The sequence below is a fragment of the Camelus bactrianus genome, chromosome 15, assembly GCF_048773025.1.
Source record: "Camelus bactrianus isolate YW-2024 breed Bactrian camel chromosome 15, ASM4877302v1, whole genome shotgun sequence".
Lineage (NCBI taxonomy): Eukaryota > Metazoa > Chordata > Mammalia > Artiodactyla > Camelidae > Camelus > Camelus bactrianus.
The window spans coordinates 18384854-18404154 of NC_133553.1; the positions used below are offsets into that span (position 1 = coordinate 18384854).

At 52.0% G+C, this 19301-nt stretch overlaps 1 long non-coding RNA gene across 3 annotated transcripts; it reads right to left on the reverse strand.

Moving 5' to 3' along the window:
* Positions 1 to 2384: 2384 nt before the first annotated feature.
* Positions 2385 to 19248, reverse strand: LOC123619460 (uncharacterized). 3 transcript variants are annotated; one of them, XR_012499195.1, is made up of 6 exons: positions 18071 to 19248; positions 15491 to 15688; positions 13227 to 14661; positions 8764 to 10088; positions 8394 to 8659; positions 2385 to 7502 (listed from the first exon to the last, which is right to left on the reverse strand). It is a non-coding gene; the product is annotated as an uncharacterized LOC123619460 (long non-coding RNA). The 3 variants fall into 3 exon arrangements; XR_012499194.1 differs by having other exon boundaries at positions 15491 to 19248; XR_006728071.2 differs by lacking the exons at positions 13227 to 14661; positions 15491 to 15688; positions 18071 to 19248 and adding an exon at positions 10537 to 10832 and having other exon boundaries at positions 2389 to 7502.
* Positions 19249 to 19301: the final 53 nt, after the last annotated feature.

The following is a 19301-nucleotide window of genomic DNA, read 5'->3' on the forward strand; positions in this document are numbered from 1 at the left end:
GCAAGAAGACGCAGGAGGCAGAGGCCTTTGGTGGTGATGGCCTCTGCCCCGAACCTGGGGAATGAGCCCACAGGACGGACTTCAGAAATGTCTTCTAACTGGGTCTGTCTTCAAGTCCCCCGGCCACCCCCTGGGCTCAGATCCCCAGCCTGGCTCATCCAGAAAAGTCAGCAAGCAGCCTTCTCTCTGGATTCCCTGAACCCACCAGCCCCACAGTTCAGTTCAGCCTCCACCCAGTAGCCTGGTCCCAGGCTTCCAAACCAGTGTGCCCCAGATGCCAGTCACACGTTGACTGCCGACGGGGTCCCATCCAAGGTCTGAGGTCACTGTTCAGGGTGCAGTCAGAGCTGAGAACAGGGTTCTGAAGCATGTGTCTCCCAGTGGCTCTTCAGAGACAGCCTCCGCCTTACATACCTCCTAAGCAGGCCCCACTGCGTGTCCGAGCTCCTGGCCCCCTTCCTACCAAGGTCCTTAGAACCCAGACCCTGACCTTTCTAAGACCCCACTCTGATCCCTACTCGGCTGGACTCTTCTCCACAGGGCTGTGGGCCTATTACGGGTTGAATGGCTCCCTCCTGTAAAATAGTTTTGCTGGAATCCTAACCCCCAGGGCCTCAGAGTGGGACCTTGTTTGGGGGTAGGGAGTCAAGGTAAAGTGCGGCCATTAGAGTGGGCCCTAATCCAGTCTGACCAGTGTCCTTGTAAAAAGCAGAAACTGGGAGACACACGCCCAAGGGGAGCACGTGTGAACTCCAAGGGGTCATCTCCAGGCCAGGAAGACACCTGGAACGGAGTCTCCCTCTAGAAGGCACTAACTCGGCCGGCACCTTGATCTTGGACTTCCAGCCTCCAGAACTCAGGAGAACCGAGAGCCCCAGGGAGGGCGTCCGGGAGCCCCAGCCCCCAGGCCCAGGCCCACAGCACCCTCCTCAGTACAGAGGCTGTCGTTCCGGGCCATCACGTGGGGTCCTTTGTTGTACAGTCCTAGAGAACTAACCCGCCTTTATTAAGGCCTGCGTCATCACTTGGATTCTAATTTACCAGTGTTTTTGTGTTTTGTTTTCTCTGTTTTATGATCTTCCTAAATCATTGCACCCTGCTTCTCCAAAAGTCCAGCTTATAGCAGCCAAATAGTCTGCACACTGTAGTCTCATTACAAAACCTATTTATCTTCCTTAAATATCTCAGAGCAGTAAAACTAAAGATATGATCAACTCATTTTGCCTGGAGTTACCAATAGCCTTTCCATAGCATTTAACTTCCTCATTTCTCTGACCTGAGTTTAAAGGAAAAAAAAAATATATGTACAGATCACTCTGAAGATCTACATTTTGGAAGGATGTCACCTAATCACTTTTCATCTTTCTGTCAACATCTTCCCTCACCTGGGCCATTCGGTGCCCCAAGATGCCTCCTCATTCCCAGAGTCGCCTGATTGGAGGGCCCCCCTGCCTTTCCTGACACCCTCCCCACCCTCTATCCAATTACACCTCTGGTTTGGAAACACAATTCTTAGTCAATCAAATCCTATAACTGGTCAGCAAATATTTACTGAATGAGCTTCAGGCAGTGGGCGTCCCTCCCGGCCCCCCCACCCCCCCAATACCTCCTCTAACCCTGTCCTCCTCCCTCCCCATCCAGCCACAACCCTCCTGAGCTTCCAAATTCCTGCACTCCCAGATGTAACCACCTCCCCCCTCCCCGGCCCCACCCAACAAGCCACCAATCAGAGATGGCTGATCACTAGACTAGCAGAAGGGTCCCATGGTTGCAGGAACAGAGCAAAGGACTCACACGTGGCTAGTTCTCTTTTTTTCAAACTAAAGGCTTATTAATACTCAGAAAAATCATCTTAGCATCCTGTGATTCCACTTTATTCAGTGGATGTTCATCAACTCTATACTAAGAAGACCCAGCAAGGCATCAACGTATAAAGCGTGGTACCTGCCCCTACTGTCTGGTGAGGAGCGCAGATGCGGATACAGGGGAAGTTCACTTGCACAGAGATCCGGGCTAGCGCACAGGTGGGCACAGGTGGGCACAGGTGCGGTGGGTGCTCTGGGGAGGGGGATTCTTCAAGGGTTGGGGGACCTAAAAAGGCTTAATAATGAAGGGCGCACTTGAGCAGGCCCTTGAAGGATGAGGAGATTTTGCCAGACAGGGAAGGGAGAAGGGAGGGTCCAGGCAGATGGGCAGGGGGGCCTTTCTTTACCTCCATCAGTGAACCTGGGCTAAGGTGACTGACAGCTGATGGGGTGGGTCAGCCCAAGGCCAGGACTGGGATGAAGGGATTCAGAGCAGTGGGGCTTTGAGTGAAAAATTGAAGGGGATGTCAAAAAAAAAAAAAAAAAAAAAACTCAGTGATCAAGATAAATCCGATTTTAATGCAATATTTAAGAAGTCAAAATTAATGCAAGAATCCATTGCTAACAATATACCAAACTTAAAAACAAAGCCAGCGTTACTGATTTTTCCTTTTGGGTCTGGCTCATTTTCACTGTTAAAATGCAACTTTTAAAACGAATATATGTATGTGTGTGCATGACTGGGACATTGTGCTGTACACCAGAAACTGACACATAGTAACTGGCAGTATGCCAATAATAAATAAATAAATAAATAAATAATTTTTAAAATGCAACTTTTTAAGTATTCACAGCTACCGGCATGTGTGCACTTGTTTTTACCAATAATCCCCTTTAATTTCTTCCTGGGGAAGATGAGAGAAAGAAAAAAACATATGAAGATGTGCCAAAAGCTCATTCCTTCCTGTCCTGGTCTTCAGCAAAATTCCCTCCTCCTTTTGGAAACTCAAAACATTTTCAACCAAATACTTCAGTTCGGGAGCTGGGGAGCTTTCCCTCACATTGAATACGGTTCAACACCCGTTTCCTCTGCTACCTGACGACCAAGCCAAAGGCACGGGCCAGAGGCTGCGAGCTGGCCGGAGACCCTGCGGATGTGTGTGCATCCTGCCGGAAGCAACGGAGCTGGGCGGGAAGTGGCAATTAAGAGGAGGGCAGGCTTCAGCAGAAGCTGAGCAGTGCTGGCCCCAACAACCTGGGGCTTATCAAAGGAGGTGGCTGGGGCTGACTCTGGTAATTAACAGGATTGCAGGTTTCAAAGGAAAAGGGAGGAGGCCTCGCCAGCTTTGCTGGCGCCCAGCACTTTCCCTAAAGGCACAGACAGAAACAGGATGAGCAGCCACGGGCAGGCGGTCCACAAGGCCCCTCCCTCGGGGAGGGAGCGTGTCCTGCTGTGGGGCAGTCACTCCTTCTCCATGTCCTTTAACAGTCACCTGTTTGCTCCAGACCCTTTCTCTTCTATCATTACTGACTCCTTCTTAACTTTTCAAGATAATCTTCCTTGGGAATGAAGTTTCTTACTCTTGGACCTTCCCTCGGTGACCTTATTTTTGGCGTTTAAGGAAGATTTTCCAATTTCTCTTTTAGGTTCTGATTTCAGCTAATTTTAAGCCAAACTTACCAGGAGTAACTAAATATTTGAAACATGTGTTTGAGCAAAAGTGAATCAATTTAGTCCCACGGGCCAGACAGCACAAGACAAGGGGACTAGGGTTTGCCGAATGCAGCACCCACCAGGATCTGCCCAAAGTGAGGAGGGGGACGGCCCGTCTGCTGCGGACCGTGTGTTCTCTGGGGACCCTGCACAGTCAGCATGGCTGGTCACACGTGTGAGCCACTTCGCTTTCAGAACCACCAGCTTCCCCATGCGAGCCCGGAACCTGGGCTCTCCATTCAGAGCCTACAGGCACCTGCTGAAACGGAACATCCAGGGAAAGGCTCAGAGGAAAGGGTTCTCCCTCCCATGACCCTGACAGAGACCTGATTGTAGCCTGCAGGGCTGGATGGAAAGACTTAGACGAAAAAAAAAAAAATCTCAGAACCAGGCAGACAAAAGGTCACCCTCGTTTGGAAAGCCTGCTCACCCCGGAGTCAGGAAAGCTGCCCTGGAATCCTTCGACCTGCCTGCTGGGTTTCCGAGGTCCACCCTGAGCCGCAGTGTCCTTGTGGGGACAAGGGCTGGGGCTGATGGTGTGCGTGACACTCCCTCCCTCGCATCTCCTGCCCACTCCAACCCTGCTCCCTGATCTGTTCCCCCTCTTACACTCCCTCCCTCCGGAAGCTCTCCACGCAGCCTCCAGGGATCTCTCCAATGAGACAATCAGACCTTGTTCCCCATCTGCTTCAAAATCACCGCTGACCACGCAGGTCAAGCATTTATCTGCAAGGGCACACTGCCCACAACGTTAGCTCCACAGTCCTGGTCCTCCGGGATGTGGCCTGGCCTGAGGTCCTGCCTTAGCACCCGGTGGACACACAGCAGGGCTCTTCGCTGCCCCTCCACTGGTGCCCGCTCCCCGCTTCCCTCTGCTTGAATTCCCTACCCTGTGCTCAGACTCCCAAAGGGAAAGCAGGGCCCACCTCTGGGAGAAGAGACACGGAAGGCAGACCCTTCAAGGCATTTCCTTACCTGTCACCTCATCAGCGTTATCATTATAATTGCCCACCATGCCTATCGTCTTCTGAGCCCCCCCTCCCCAGGAAGTCTTGTCTCCCACGCCCCACGCTCCCCAGGTTGGTTTAAGCCCCCTGCTCTGGGCTTCCCGGCACCCCAGGCTCGCCTCTCTCCTGGAACGCACCACACAGCCTCGCAACATGCACCTTTGTCCCTCTGCCTCACCTCTCATCCTTGCTTCTGAGGCTTCCATTCTGGTAGTTGCCGCAGCACTGATGATCAAGCTGAATGAATGAATGAATGAATGAATGCGAGAAGGAACATATCTATCCCACAGTGGGTGCACAGAGGTTCCTTTATTGTTGAGTCTCTTCTTAAGGACATCTGATGATGGAAGCAGAACTCTCCCTGCTTCCCTAGCCTCCGAGGCTCTGAGGATCAAGATTCCTGTCTGCCCAGCCACACCCTCCCTGCCGCCGCTGTGGTCCACACACAGTCAACCAGCAGCAGAGCGGAGGGCGGAACCTGTGTCACCCCAGTTTTAGACCTCTGTCCACCTGGAACACGGACTTCTCACCGCATGTTTGTCCTGACAGTTCCCACCAGCTCGTTCACAAGACAGGAGGGCTGTTTTCTCTGCAGTGAATGTCTCGGGCGTCCTCTTCGGGAAGGAGGCTTGACTCTGAAGTTCCCAGGCACAGTTTCCCTTAACATCTTCACTTGGGAGCCTCGTCTCTCTCCTCTCCGTCTCTCGGAAATAGGAACCCGGCTGACATGTCTCAGGATGCAGCCCTCCCAGGCCCTCTTCCTGGAGCTGAAACTAAGCAGCTTCGTGCAGAAAAGGAGACAAGCAGGTCATCCGAAGCCTTGCAACCACCTGAACGCAGCCCTCAGTCACTCCTGACCTCTCCCCCAATTAAATAACCTCAGTTCCTCAAACTCCCTTCGAAAGCATCACCTACGCAGCAAGAAGAGTGAAACGCTCTGAGCCTTGAGCTGGCGAGGAAGGAACCAGGCTCTCTCCCGACTGAAGCAGCATCTGGGGGGGTGGGAGGCAGAGTGGCTTTATAGGCGACAGGAGGAACTAAACACTAAGATTTTCATTTTAGTGCAAGTGTCAGTGGCACACCCCTTCTGGGGCAAATTCCCAACATCCTGATCAATCGCAGACTAGCTCTGAAAATGCTGGTTTTCTTCAGGTGATAAATCAGAAATTTCCAGGCATCGTAAGGAGTGCTTCCCAGAAAGAAACTTTTAGAGGCTTATTATGTGACTTCAGTGCTTTAGAGGAGTGAGGTGCAAACTAATGAAAAGGGGAATGTGTTTTCCCCCCTCCCTTTTGAAATGGCAGTAATATTCCAAGTGAAGGCAATTTCCAGAAGCACAGTACCTCTGAGCAATGCGACGGGAAAGGATATCCTACCGAAGCTGGTCATCTAATAGTTCACACTGTACCTGCTTCCCCGCCAGGCTGTGGTCTTGCCTCGTCTTGGGAAACGAGTAAGTCAGAGCCGTGATGACAAGCTAACATCTACGTCCTTCAGTCTTAGAAAGTCAGTTGAAAGCAACAAGGGACTAGCTGACGTTCGCACTTCTCTCCCCCTGCTTTCTGTGCACCCCATGTCCGAGTGGCTCTGTGGGTCCCCCATGCAGACCCTCCTATTGTCCCAATGCACCATTTGGCCGGCAAACCTGGTGGCTGAGCGCTCATCTTCTCAAACCATGTAGTGTCTCCTAGAGGAAGAATGTGTGTCGATTAAGGTAAACGAACTTGTCAGTGAAATAAGCCAATCAAAATTTGCCATCAGTATATATGTCCAGGTCCTTTTCTTTCTCCCAATGTCGTGGATACCTGTGACCTGGTTATGTGTCTCTTATTCATTGTCATCTTACTTCTGCTGAGAATAAAATTGATTCAGTCAATGAGCGTTAACTGAGGACGTCTGGGTGTTTGGCAGGCGCAAAGTGCCGGGGAAGCCTGTAACAAGACGCACTGAGCTGATCCCCTGGAAGCTCACTGCATCCTGGGGAGGCAGAAATAGCAACAACCTGGTACGAAATGCTCCCTGGGCTCTTTATGCCTGGGGGGCCGGGGAGGGCTCTACAAGGGGCAGGAACGGGCCTCTTCTAACTGGACGGTGGGCCACAAAAGTGCCTGCAGATCTTAAATGAGAGACCTTCCAGGCTATACCGGGGGAGAGTTCAGGTCTCCAGGTTGGTGGCAAATTTTCCCTTTGCCCAAGATTTTGGCAAAACCCAAAGAACACAAGGAGCTATGTACCCCCTAAATTCTTGGAAAGCCTCCAACAACGGGGCAGGTACTTATTGGAAGTGGCACAATCAGTCTGATGACTCCCCAACACCCCTACACCCCTCGCCCCCACCCCCTAGCAGCCCAAGAGAAGAGGAAGGGGCGGGCTTGCCCTGGGGGCCACCGTGCTCCTGGTGAGAGGACCCCTCCCGGCTCTGAGGGCATCTCTGCTGAAGACCGGGGCACCTGGCAGAGCCGGAACCCTGCTCCTGGTGCGGACGTCTGCCAAGGATGCAGGGTGCAGAGTGGCTGAGAGACCTCTGTTTCTCAACTGTAATTTTCAAAACAGCACAAAGTGACCTTCGGGGCTCGTTTTTGGCAGTAACATTTTTATGAGTCGATGAACAACATAAATTAGATATCCAGGCCTGATCAAGCCACAGGCACCTTCACCGGGACTCCAAGCAGTGTCCACCGCTCGAGTCCTGGACTTCCGCCTCCTTTTCTTCCCCGACCAGAGGCTCCTTAGTGCCGCCTCCCGACGCCGTCGTGTGGGCTGGGCTAGAAGCCCGGGGGCCACGGCAGCAGCTGAGCCTTCAGCTGGAAACACCGACGCGCGCTCAGCTCCCTTTCGTCCTGTCCAGTTCGGCCTGGTCCCCAGTGGACGTGTTGACACTTGGTTGTAAGCTATGGGTGCTAAGCTGTCCCCTTTGAGTGTGCCTTCAGGACACAGGGGTCACCGCCCGGAGGCTCTGGGTGTTTATGTTGAAACCTGAGGGCACACGGACGTGGGGTGGGGGTGGGGGCAGAGAAGCAGCCGAGGCTCCTCCCACGTTCCCTCCCCAGCCCAGGGCGGTCAGAGCCGCCTGGGGGGCTGGTGGGAAGAGACCTCTGGGCCCCCTCCCCGGGGCTTCTGATTCAGCCGGTCTGGGGTGAGGTCTGAAAATTGGCATCCCTGACAGTTCCCAGTGGCACTGATGTCATGGGCCACACTCTGTGGGCCACTGCCCCTGTGCCCTGGTGGAGACCGAGGTAGTTCTGCCCCCTGGACACGGCTCCACCTGGAGTGATGAAAGCTCTCCCCCCTCCCAGGGCCACGCACCACCGCCGTCCCCCTGCGGAAGAGCTCACAGGGCGCCCCCGGGAAGCGGCCCGGCCCGGCCTGGCCCAGCGATGCTGGCTCTGAGGGTGACGCTCTGGGGGAGGCGGCCCCGGTGGGCCGGGGAAGATTTTAGAGGAAGTGACTTTTGAGACTGAAGGACAAAGAAGGGCCAGGCCAGGAAAGAGGGGTGAAGAGAGTCCCCGAGAGTGGGACAGGCAGGCGCACACCCCACCAGGCTCAGGAGAGCTCAGGGCCCCAGGGAGCCGCGAGCAGGCCTGGCAGCAGCACCTGCGAGAGCAGCAGGGGGTGACAGCTGGGGCTGGAAGGGGGCCGGGGCGCACTCTGGGGTCCTCGGGACAGTCAGAGCCTGGACGTCATCCAGAGGGCTGGGGAGCTGGGAGGGACCAGAGGGGAAAGTGTCTGCCAGGGTCCCGGGCCGCTGCGACTTCCCAAAGGGAACGGCCCTCAGAGGGGCCAGCTTCAGGGACCCAGGGACCCAGGACTGAGGTGGGGAGTATATGGGTGGGGGGACGCTTAGCTCAGGCTGCTGTCACAACTTACCACCGTCTGGGTGGCTTTAATGACGATCACTTATTTCTCACAGTTCTGGAGACTGCAAGTCCAAGAGCACGAGGCAGGCAGATTCGGTGTCTGGTGGGAGCCGTCTCTTCCCGTGGGGTCGGGGGTGTGGCTCTCTGGTGACTCTTCTTATCAGGACCTGACTCCATCATGGTGGTCCCCACCTCAGGACCTCATCAACCCTGATCACCTCCCAAAGGCTCACCTCCAAAACCATCACACTGGGGTCAGGGCTTCCACATAGGAATCTGAGGAGGACACAAACATTCAGTCCATATGGGGGGAGGGGAGAGATCTGAGCTGGAATTTACTTAAGTTTCCAAAGGACTTTACATAGGGGGAAAACCAGTACCATCCAAGGGAAACCGTGACATCTCTGCGAAGCCCTGCGCTGCCTTCCCTCTGCCCACCGGCATGCTGGTTCTGATAAACAGCAGGTCACCTGTAAACACAATTTTCTTTCCAGAAGCAAGCTCAAAGGGGGTACTGTCGGTTAAAAATTAAACAAAATGAAACTCCAATCATGTGAGCATCACATTTTTTTAAAAAGCAACTACTGGTTTTCTCTTGATCCCGACAGGATCAGAAAGCACTTGGAATCATTCCCTGACGGTCAAAATCCATTGGTAAATGGTTACACGGTCTGTGCTCAGCTGTGGATGGCCTGGACTTCCGTGTCAGCGTCAAATTCCTCAGCTTTTCCTTCTCCCTGGAATTCCTTGCTCAGCACACATTTTCCAGGACAGACACGGGCCTTCTCATTGCCTTGTTCTCGGGCGACTTGGGGGGGAACAGGAGACACTGAGTTCTTGGTTTAAAATGAGAATCAGTAAATGGACTTTGATGTAGAGAATTTTTCATTACAGCCAACGTTTCGAATGCATCTCCGTTCATTCCTTCACACGCTCCATGCCACACACAGTTGTAGGTACTGGGGTACAGGGTGAGGATGCCCTAGGCCCTGCTCTCCCAGGATTTATTGTATGAGAACATTCCGAGGGTATTAGGTACTGTTCAAAGAGTCAAAACAGGTTGACAGGAGAGAGGGTTATGGAAAGCCACCGAACCTGTCTGCGTCTGGGATTAACTCTGAGTCCAAGACTGACTCTTCGGTGCCACTCCCTGAGGACCAACTGACATCCTGCAAAGCCTCCCCACACCAGTCTCGCCAGTCTCGAGTCTGGTGGTCCCCACCTCAGGACCTCAGGTCCTGAGGCCCTTCAAACATCCAGTGCAGAGTCTAGACATTAAAACGAAACACACAAAATAAAACCCTCTTCCAGTCTTCAAGCTCCACTTTATGACTTAAAAAGCAAAATCTTTCTAAAGCATAACAAGCTTCTTCAGCTGAAGAAAACACTGAACTCTAAAAGGCGAGGAATCCAGTGTCTGCTCTCTGTCACATGATCACCAAATACCGAGAAACCATCCTGGGACCAGGAGGCCGGCCCAAAGCAGCCGCTTCAAAGACACTGCTCTTTAACGGAAGGCTTAACACATGACCCCAGAAACGCAGAGGGAAAACAGTCCCAGAGCTCAGGAGCTCACACTGGCTTTCCAAGGAGGTCACCAGCGTGGCCCTCCCAATGGGATTCGCAGCGTCAAAATCCCGTCTGCAGAGTCTGCCAAGTGTCAGCGGCTGTGATGGCCTTTCAAAAGAGCCAGACTTCGTGCCACCTCGAGAGAAAAAGAAAAGAAGCTAAAGATTCACTAAGCTTAAAAATTTTAAATAAAGGGTAGCTTTCCCCCAAATAAATCAAGCTGATACAGCCATGGGGACAACTGCAGTAGACGGTGGGAGCTGTCTCTCAGGTCTCCCGGCCACTCTCCTTGTCACGCGAGGAAGAGACGCCGCAGTTACTGCCTCTTCCTCCTCCTCTCCGCCCAGCCTCTGAGCCACTGCTCTGCCCTGGGGAAGATGCCTTTCCCAACTTGTCCTCTGCATCCTTGAGCTGATCTCTCCAGTTTGGGTGTGAGGAAATCTGGGCCTTTTTTTTCCCCTGTTGTGTTCATTCACAAGGGTTTTGCTAAACAGTGTGAATGTTGACCGTATGTTGATTGTGTGGCAAAATACCCTGGGTCCCCTAAAAAGAGTCAGATTGCTGAGTCATGCTGAGTCACTCACCCAGAGGAATCCTGGGGGAGGGCATCAGAAACAGCTGGGGCAGCCCAGTGCCTGGCCAGCCTTCCTCGGAGGGACAGGCGTGTGGGGGGGGGTGTGGACGGCGGGGCTGGAACAGCCTGGCTGAGAGCCCGCAAACTGCCGAAGCACCGCAGCTCTTACAAAAGAGCAAAGTCCTGTTAACATTGACTTTCTAGAACTTTGCCTCCAGAGCAGACTCGCCGAGCTGGAGCCAGAGCAGCAAGCAGGACTAAAGACACTTGTAAACAGAAATAGCAGTAAATGGGGGGGGGGGGGGGGAAAGCAGGATTTGATCACTATCAAAACACAAGGATTGCTTCAATTTGTATTTTTTTTAACTTGTCCTTTGCTGTCTCTCATATTGTACAATTGTCATTCACAAGTCAACGAACTAATTTATTTTGATTATAAGGAACTGTGTTTTTAAATGCAACACAGGTAAGCGTGAGTGGTTATTTTCTGTCGTTCCTTCAATGTCCCTCAAAATCAGAACTTTTATTAGATGACAAAATGGTCACTTCTCATCACCTTATGGCCATAAGGATCACCTGGGGGACTTTCTCTAAAATGCAGGTTCGCAGTGATAATTCCTCATCTGCCAAGAAGTTGGGGCGGGGTCTCAGGAATGTTTCTTAAACATGACCCCAAGATTACCTAGGAAGCTTGTGAAACAATTTAAAGTGCTTGGCCCTACTTCTCACTCTACCCTTTGATTCTTATGGGATAGGTAGAGGTGGGGGGGTCTACAAACTCATGTTTTCTAGAAGCTTCCAGATCATTCAGGTTGGGTTTTCCCTGGCTGTGCTCTCAAGAACAAAACAGCAAAGTCCTGTCACTGCCTAGATGACCCTCAGTTTCTGAGCAGACATGGAAATGTTGCCTATGGGTCTTCATTACTCTCTTCCCTTCAAGAATAACTTTCTATTTTCCCCACATTTGACTGAAAGATGCAGGGAAAGCGTATCCATTATCCCTGCTTTGCTGCCTAATCCTGACACTTAGAGGCTCTGTGACCTTAGACGTGTTACTTAACCTCTCTGAGTCTCAGTTTCAGACTCATACTAAAAGAGAGCACCTGAAGCTGTAGCTGCTTCCATTGGGTTGTTGTTGGGATCAGGTACACACCCTCCTGCAGGCCTGGCGAGTGCCTGTCCCTCTCCTGCTTTGCTGCAGTCAAGTTCCAGCCATGTGAGCAGGGAGACTTGCTTTCTTCAAGTCTCTGCTCAAATGTCACCTTCTCCATGCAGCCTACCAGGACCATCCTATTCAAAACCGTTACTCTACCCTTGCTGCCGGCACTGTTCATTCACATCCCTGCATTACTGTTGCAGCCTTCATCATTTTCTGATAACCTCTGTGATTTACTCACCAATTTTGTTTCTTTGTCTCTCCCTGATAGAATGTAACATCCTGGTAGTCAGGAATTTTTGTCAGTTTTGTTCACTGATGATTCCTAAGTTCCCAGAAGAGTGCCTGGCTCATAGTAGGTGCTCAGTGAATACTAGATGGATGGATGGATGGATAGATGTATGGATAGATGGAGAGGTGGATGGCTGGCTGGCTTGCTGGCTGGATGGATGGATGGGTAGGTGAATGGGGGAATGGATGGTTGGGCGGGTAGATGGGTGGATGGATGCCTGCCTTTGAGCTGTATCTCATCTGAGCCACCATTCACACTGGCTGCACGTCTGAGCTTGGACAACCTGTCTTCTTTTCCAGCTGGGGTAAGATTTGATTACTCACAAGCCAGTGACTTCCCGCTTTAAAACCAACTTTGCTGTTTTATTCCTGACATGTTTTCACCGGATCTGTTTGCATGCTCATTAACTCATGTAAACGTTAATAAAAAACAACAGCTATGGAAACAGCTTCCTGCATGTTTCCCCTTTCGGGTGTAACTACGGGAGCACACAGCACACACGTGGCGGGGTGATCCCCTTTACTGCGCTTCCAAATGACAGCTCCTCCCTGGGGAACACCAAACCCCAGATTTTCACCTCTCCTCTTCCAACCCCCTTCTGTTCTGCTTTCTGCCTAATTCAAGGTCCTCAAGCAAGACGAAGATACCAGAGCCCCTTCCCCAGGACACAGCAGCCAACCAGACCCATGCCCACCGCAAGGCAGCCTGGAAACGCAGCCATGCCTTTAAAAGTACTTGTCAACCAGGAGGATATTCCAAAATGTTTATTTCTGCCTTTGCTGCATCCTTTCCACAATTGCTCATCTGTTCACAGATAAACACTTGGTGCTGCCGAACATGATGGCAAGTGGCTTCTATCTTCCCCGTCCCACCCAGTTCCGGCGTCCCATCCCGCATGTTCCTGCTACACTCCCTCAGCCATAGAAGCAGCTCTGCCACGGGCTTAGGGGTCCCGCAGCAACAGAGGACCGGACTCGCGGTCACTGAGGAGGAGACCGGCCTCCAGGCACTACATCAGTTTACTCTCTCCCTGATCGTGCGACTGGGCTCCACTTCCAGCCTCCCTGCAGTCAGGTGTGGCCATGAGGCAGCAACCCAGTGGTTCTCAGCCAGGGCAATTCTGCCCCCAGGGGACACTTAGCTTTGCCTGGGAACAGGTTTGGTTGTCACCATTGGGGGGGTGCTATTAGAATCTAGTGGGAGAGGCCAGCACATGTCCTGCTCAGGACAGCCCCCTACAACCAAGACTTACCAGCCCAAGTGTGAGCAGTGCCGACACCGAGAGATCCAGTTCCCACCAGCTGGATGTGAGCTCAAGTGCTGTGAGCCAGACCCAGCTCCCTCCCATTCTGCAGTTTCCATGGACACAGCAGAGCCTGGGTCCCTGAGTCACCACCTGGAGGAGAGACACCTGCCCATCACTGAACCCACTGTGGACTCGGAGGGACAGACAGACACTGCGCTTGAGCCGAGTCTGAGTCAGCAGACGTGACCTGGGGGATTTCTGGAGATGTCCTATCTCAAGTGGGAGAGAGGTTTCCGGGGTATTTCCCTGGACATCGATTTATAACAGAAACAATGAGCTGGCCTATGCAAAGGGACGGGGGGCAGGGGTGGCCCGTGGACCTATACATCTGTGAGGGACTTTGGGAATTGCAGCTTTTCAAGTAAGTCGTCTGATGTTCACTTCTGTCCATTCTGGCCCCACAGGACTCCAAATCAGAACCTTTTTTCTTAATTGAAGTGTAATCAGTTTACAATGCTGTGTCAATTTCTGGTGTACAGCATCTTGTTTCAGTCATACGTATACATACATTTGTTTTCATATTCTTATTTCATTATAGGTTACTACAAGATAATGACTAGAGTTCCCCATGCTCTGTAGTAGAAACTTGCTGTTTATCTGTTTTATACGTAGTCGTGTGTATCTGCAAGTCTCCGACTCCAGTTCATCCCTTCCCGCCCCCATCCCCCCTGGTCACCATGGTTTGTTTTCTGTCTCACTTACACGTGGAACTTTAAAAAAAAAAAAAAAACCCACAAATGAACTTATTTACAAAACAGAAACAGACTCAAATCAGAACTTTTACACTCTGCAGTCTGTAAGTTTAAAGACATCTTCTCCCCCAGGCATCTTAACTAGTCAGAGCTCAGTGACAAGTAAAAGCCAGTTCCTGCGTCTTTACAGATGTCTCAGTTCTGTCACAAGCTTGCTGCTGTCACAGTGACCCTTTACAAGAAGGTTTAGATCTAGCAGATAAAATACAGGGACCCACTCATATTAAAAAAAAAAAAAGTATTGATCGTCCATCTAAAGTTTCAATCGGAGGAGCTGTGCTGCATTTTATCTAGTCGCCCTCCTTCCTGAGCACTTGAATTCCTCCAGGTGTCACACTTGGTGCACGATGGATGTTCAAAATACCATCCGGAGCAAGGGGCTCTCGGCATCCACGTCCTCAGACCGGATCAGAAGGGCCAGCGCACTCCCTGCGCCACACGCCACCTGCGTGGCCGCCGCGCCGGGACCCGAGCAGGCTCACTCCAGGTGCTCCGGTGCTCCCAGAGGGGTACGCTGTTCCCGGGACGGCCTGGGCTCAGGGATGCTCCATCTTCAGCATCATTCCTTCCAGCCCCACTGATGGCGTGGCCTTTATCTTCTAACAACCACCATCAGCCCATAAGGGGACCTTAAGACACAGTGAGGATGGTTAAGAATATTTTATTTCAAAATTATGTTTCGAACTGTCATAAAATATCCACTGTAAACGTCTCCTTTTTCAAAACAAGCATTTCTCCCGGAGATGATTAAATGATCTGATACACCTTCAGAAAGCTTTAGGAAGTAGCTCAGGGCAAACATTAGACTCTGAAGTCAGACAGGCGAGGGTCCCGATTCTGGCTCTGTCTCCTGGCTGTACTGACAGGACAGGTTATGGGGCAGCGTCCTGGCAGGGGAGCCGGGAGACCGCACCCCGAGGGTCTTGTGGGGCTTAGGGATATCGGGCCACAAAAGGGCTTGAGCCAGACTTGCACCCGAGTGAGGCAGCGCTCCAGGTTGCCCACCACCAAGAGGGGGCAAAGGCCTGGGGGGGGGCCCTCGGCCTCCCAACCCAGCAATTCTCAGGCTCTGTGGTCTCAGCTGAGCCAGCAGACCCCACCTCTGCCCAGCGTCTGTGACCCAGGACCACAGCGGCGCCACAGGGCCCAGCACATCCCAGTCCTCCTCCTCACACAGGCACTCATTTGTTCCCCATCCAAAGGCTCTCCCACTTCGCACACCTCCCTGGTGGGACAGCGACGGGAGAGCAGCCTGGGCTTCAGCCCCGACCCCATCGGACACCCGGCCCTGCAGCCCGGCTCCCTGCATTCGGCCGCTTCCTCCGCAAAATGGAAAGACCCTGTTGGTCAGCGTGAGAGTCGGAGAGAACGGCGCTGTTAAGTCTGCCCCGTGAGTCAGTGCTGGGAGGTGCTCTGAAAAGACGCTGTTTTGAGGTCAAGAGCAGATGGATCGCTCACCTGTGCCTCGCTGGCTCCGTCCACAGCCCGGGGCGGGGGGCGGACCCTCAGCGGCGCAGGTCACAGGCTGCGCTGGGCGGGAGTCACAGGTAGCTCTGGTGACCACGCGGGTTCTGACTCAGTGTGTCTGGGCTGGAGCCTGAGTCTGCCCGAGTCCACCGGCCTCCGGGCACCCAGGATGCAGGTTCTTACGCCGTGCTTTGAGGAGTAAGGCTCAGAGTTTAAGGCTCCCGTCCAGTCCCCCATCTGATTTGATGCAAGTAGAGGAGCCGGGAACCCAAGGTTCCCAGTGACTCACTGAGGGCACGCTGAGACCAGGGAAAGATGCTCACCAAGCAAAATTTTGGAAATAAAGTGTGAGATTAAAACCACCCCCTCAAAGACAAGGGCTCCGGCTCGGGGACTGGGGGGTGGTGAGAGCCTTCAGCTCCAACCTCCTCCCTCATCCCCTCTCCCACCCCAACACAGCAGCAGCAGCAACCGTGAGAACCAGGACACTTCACTGCAAGAGTTTCGCTCTTCTGCATTCCTACAGCGGCTCCTCTCTGGGAAAGCGGGGCTCAGGACTTCAAAGCCAGCCCTAAAGAACTGTAATTGCATCAGCCCGCTCCCGACTCCTCTCTCGGGACCGGAAATGGCCACACTGGGATGGCATCACAGGAGGACAGACGGAGGCTTTCTGGCAGCTGCCGAGAGCCACTGCCTGCAGGGCTCCCACCCGCCTTTCTAGGTACTCAAACTTTACATCTTCCGGCCAACAGTGCCTTCCGTGGGGTAAACAGTGTCCCAAGGGTCCCTGGAAATCAAGTCAGAGAGATGATGGGACAAACAGCCCCGCCCTAACCAGGAAGCACAGTATCTCCACACTCAAAGCCTTCATGATGTGTGAAGAAAACCTGCCAAAATCATTTAAAACCTTGACTCTGAGAAGTGATGAGATGTTTCTATGACATGGTTTCTGGAATGTCTGGGGGCATCAGATGCTCTCACTACCCCACCAGGGAAGCTGGGTGGGAGCACAGGTGGCCACTTTCCCCCTCAACCCCCTCAGCTTTCCCACGCTCTCCAGAGCCCTGGAGTCAAGCCATGTATCCTCCTTTGTTTGAGCCCAAAATACATAGTCATCACACATGCTTATAAACTCTACAGTTTAGGGGCACTTTAGCAGGGATTCTTATTGGTGAAAAATAGACCCACACTATAAACCTGAGTTTATACCGGATATCACAACAGGATGGTGCTGCAGAGGATGAGGTGGAGAGCAGAGGCGTTCACCTCTGCTAGCCAGCAATGAGCCCCTCAGCAGTGTCAGCAGAGACCACCCGGGAGCCTGGATTTCCACCAGTGCAGGTGGAGACCACTGTGAGAGGTACCTCTCCCCTTCCCAGCCAGGGTGGTGTCAGCAGAGACCTGCTCTAATAGGAGGTTTAATTAAGATCGAGAGTCTCATTGAGACCCAGGTTTCAATGAAGATCACTCGTCATACCAACAACCAGGAAACACTCAACTTGAATGAGAAAAGACAACAGTAGCCAACACTGAGTTGACGTGATGTTGGAATTAGCGAATAAGGATTTTATAACAGCCATCAAAAAAGTCTTTCAATGAGCAATTATGAACATGCTCAAAAAAAGGAAAAGCCAAAAAATTTCAGCAGAGAAATAGAAGATATAAAGAAGAACCAGCTTTAGAACTGAAAAATACAATAGCCAAAGCAAAAACTTCACTGGATGAGCTCAGAAGCAAAACGAGGACAGAGGAAAGAATCAGTGGACTTGAAGATAGAAAAATAGAAATCCTCAAATTACCCAATTGGAACAACAGAAGAAAGTAGACTTAAAAAAGAAAAAAAAAGACACAGCCTCACAGACCTGTAGGAATATAACAAAAGATCTAGTATTCCTGTCATCAGGGCCCTGGAAGGAGAGGAGAAAGAGGGAGGGGCTGAAAAGGATGTGAAGAAATAATGGCTGAAAACCTTCCCATTTGGCAAAAGACTTAAACCTACAGAGTCAAGAAGCTGAGGAAACCTCAAACTGGAAAAACACAGAGAAATCCATGCCAAGGTATATCATGGGCAAATTTCTGAAAACTAAAGATAAAGAGCAGAGAGAAACACGCCTTATCTGTAGAGGAAAAAGCAATTCGAGTAATAGATGTCTCATCAGAAACCACGGAGGCCAGAAGGAAGTGGCCCAACGTGTCAAATGCTGAAAGAAAAGAACTCCAGCCCAGAACTCTAGATTCAGCAAAAACATCCTTCAGGAAGCAAGGGGACAACAAGACCTCAGATGCAGGAAAACTAAGAGAACTTGTCACCAGCAGACCTACCCTTAGAAAATGTCTAACGGACACTCTTGAAACAGAAAGGAAATTATCAAAGAAAGAATACTGGAGTATCAGGAAGAAAGAAAAAACAAGGGAGAAAGTTAAAATGGGAGTAAATACAATCAACTTCCCTTGTCCTCCTGAGTTTTCCAAAGACAAATGTACAGGACTTCAAGAGGTCCCGGTGGCTCTTTCCCACCCAGAGGCAAACCACGTCACCGGTGGGGTTGATTTAAGAGGCCAGTTACTTACCCGAAGCTTCTCAGCCTGCAATGCCTGCGCCAGCTGCACCAGAGTCTCCCTCAGACTGTTTCCTGGGCTTCTCACCAAACCCAATCAGAATTTCTAGATGTGGGCCCCAGGACTCTGTTACATGCACCAAGGTATGAAGTCCTCAGATTCGAGTAGAGCTTTTGTTCAAAAATAGGCTCAGTCGCTCATTGTTAACTTCTGAGGACCATGAGAAGAAAGTGTTTTATAAATTCCCTGCAGGACTGGAACAAATTCCAAGGTAAAACAGTAATCGATCCCCAGCCTGGGGTCAAGGTCACACATCTCTCTGCATCAACACAGACTGATGTTCCAGGGAGGGTGGGTCCATAGAGGGATCGGTCATACTTCTGTGCCTCAGTCTCTTCCCCTATAAACTGGGGACAGCATCTGCCTTTCCCAACTCATGGGGTCAGGTGAAGAGCAAAACAAGAGAGCTGTGACAGGTTTATAAATGGTGATTCTTACCCAATGTGAATGTCTAATCTCTTAACCAGGGCCATCGTGTTGCTCTTTTTTCTTTGAAATGGGATGTCTCTGAATTTTTCACAGACTCCAGGAATAAAATATACCACTTAACCGACCTTTCCTCCAGGGTCCCACTGATAAGTCAGCCCCAGCATTGCTACAGATGAGGACCCTGGCATCAGCAGAGTGGGGAAGACAGCAAGGCTCCCCCAAAGCTGACAGTGGGTGCTCAGGGGCTGTTCCTCCAGGAGCCCCCACAGGTCCCTCTGCTGGCTGGGTCCCCAGCACTCACCTGCCTGAGAAGGCAGCCCCAAGTCCTAACACCTCCTGAGGACAGGAGTAGCAGTGACACGTGACAGACATCAGGGGACTTACAGAACGCTCACGTTATTTCCAACTGGGGAGAAGGAATATTGTAAATTGTCATCCTGGGGGGAGTGGGATGCTAGAATCTGGGAGTGAACGCCTCAAAGACGTGGGGATCGAGGATTGGAAAGAGGGGTCTCAAATATGTTAAAAGCAGTCTCTCCACCAGCCAACTTGAGAGGCCAGTGATGAGAATTATCAGCGCTGGCGCCTCCTGGGTGTCACCAGTGCCCCATCGCCAGCCCCTGGGTTGGGAAAGGGCAGTGGCCAAAGCACCGAGGGCCAGGAAGCGTGTCTGTCAAGCGCGCCCCGGCCCGGCCTGAGCCCCTGACCTGTCAGCGGGAGGGGGCGGCGGGGGGCGGCGGGGCGCGGCGGGGTG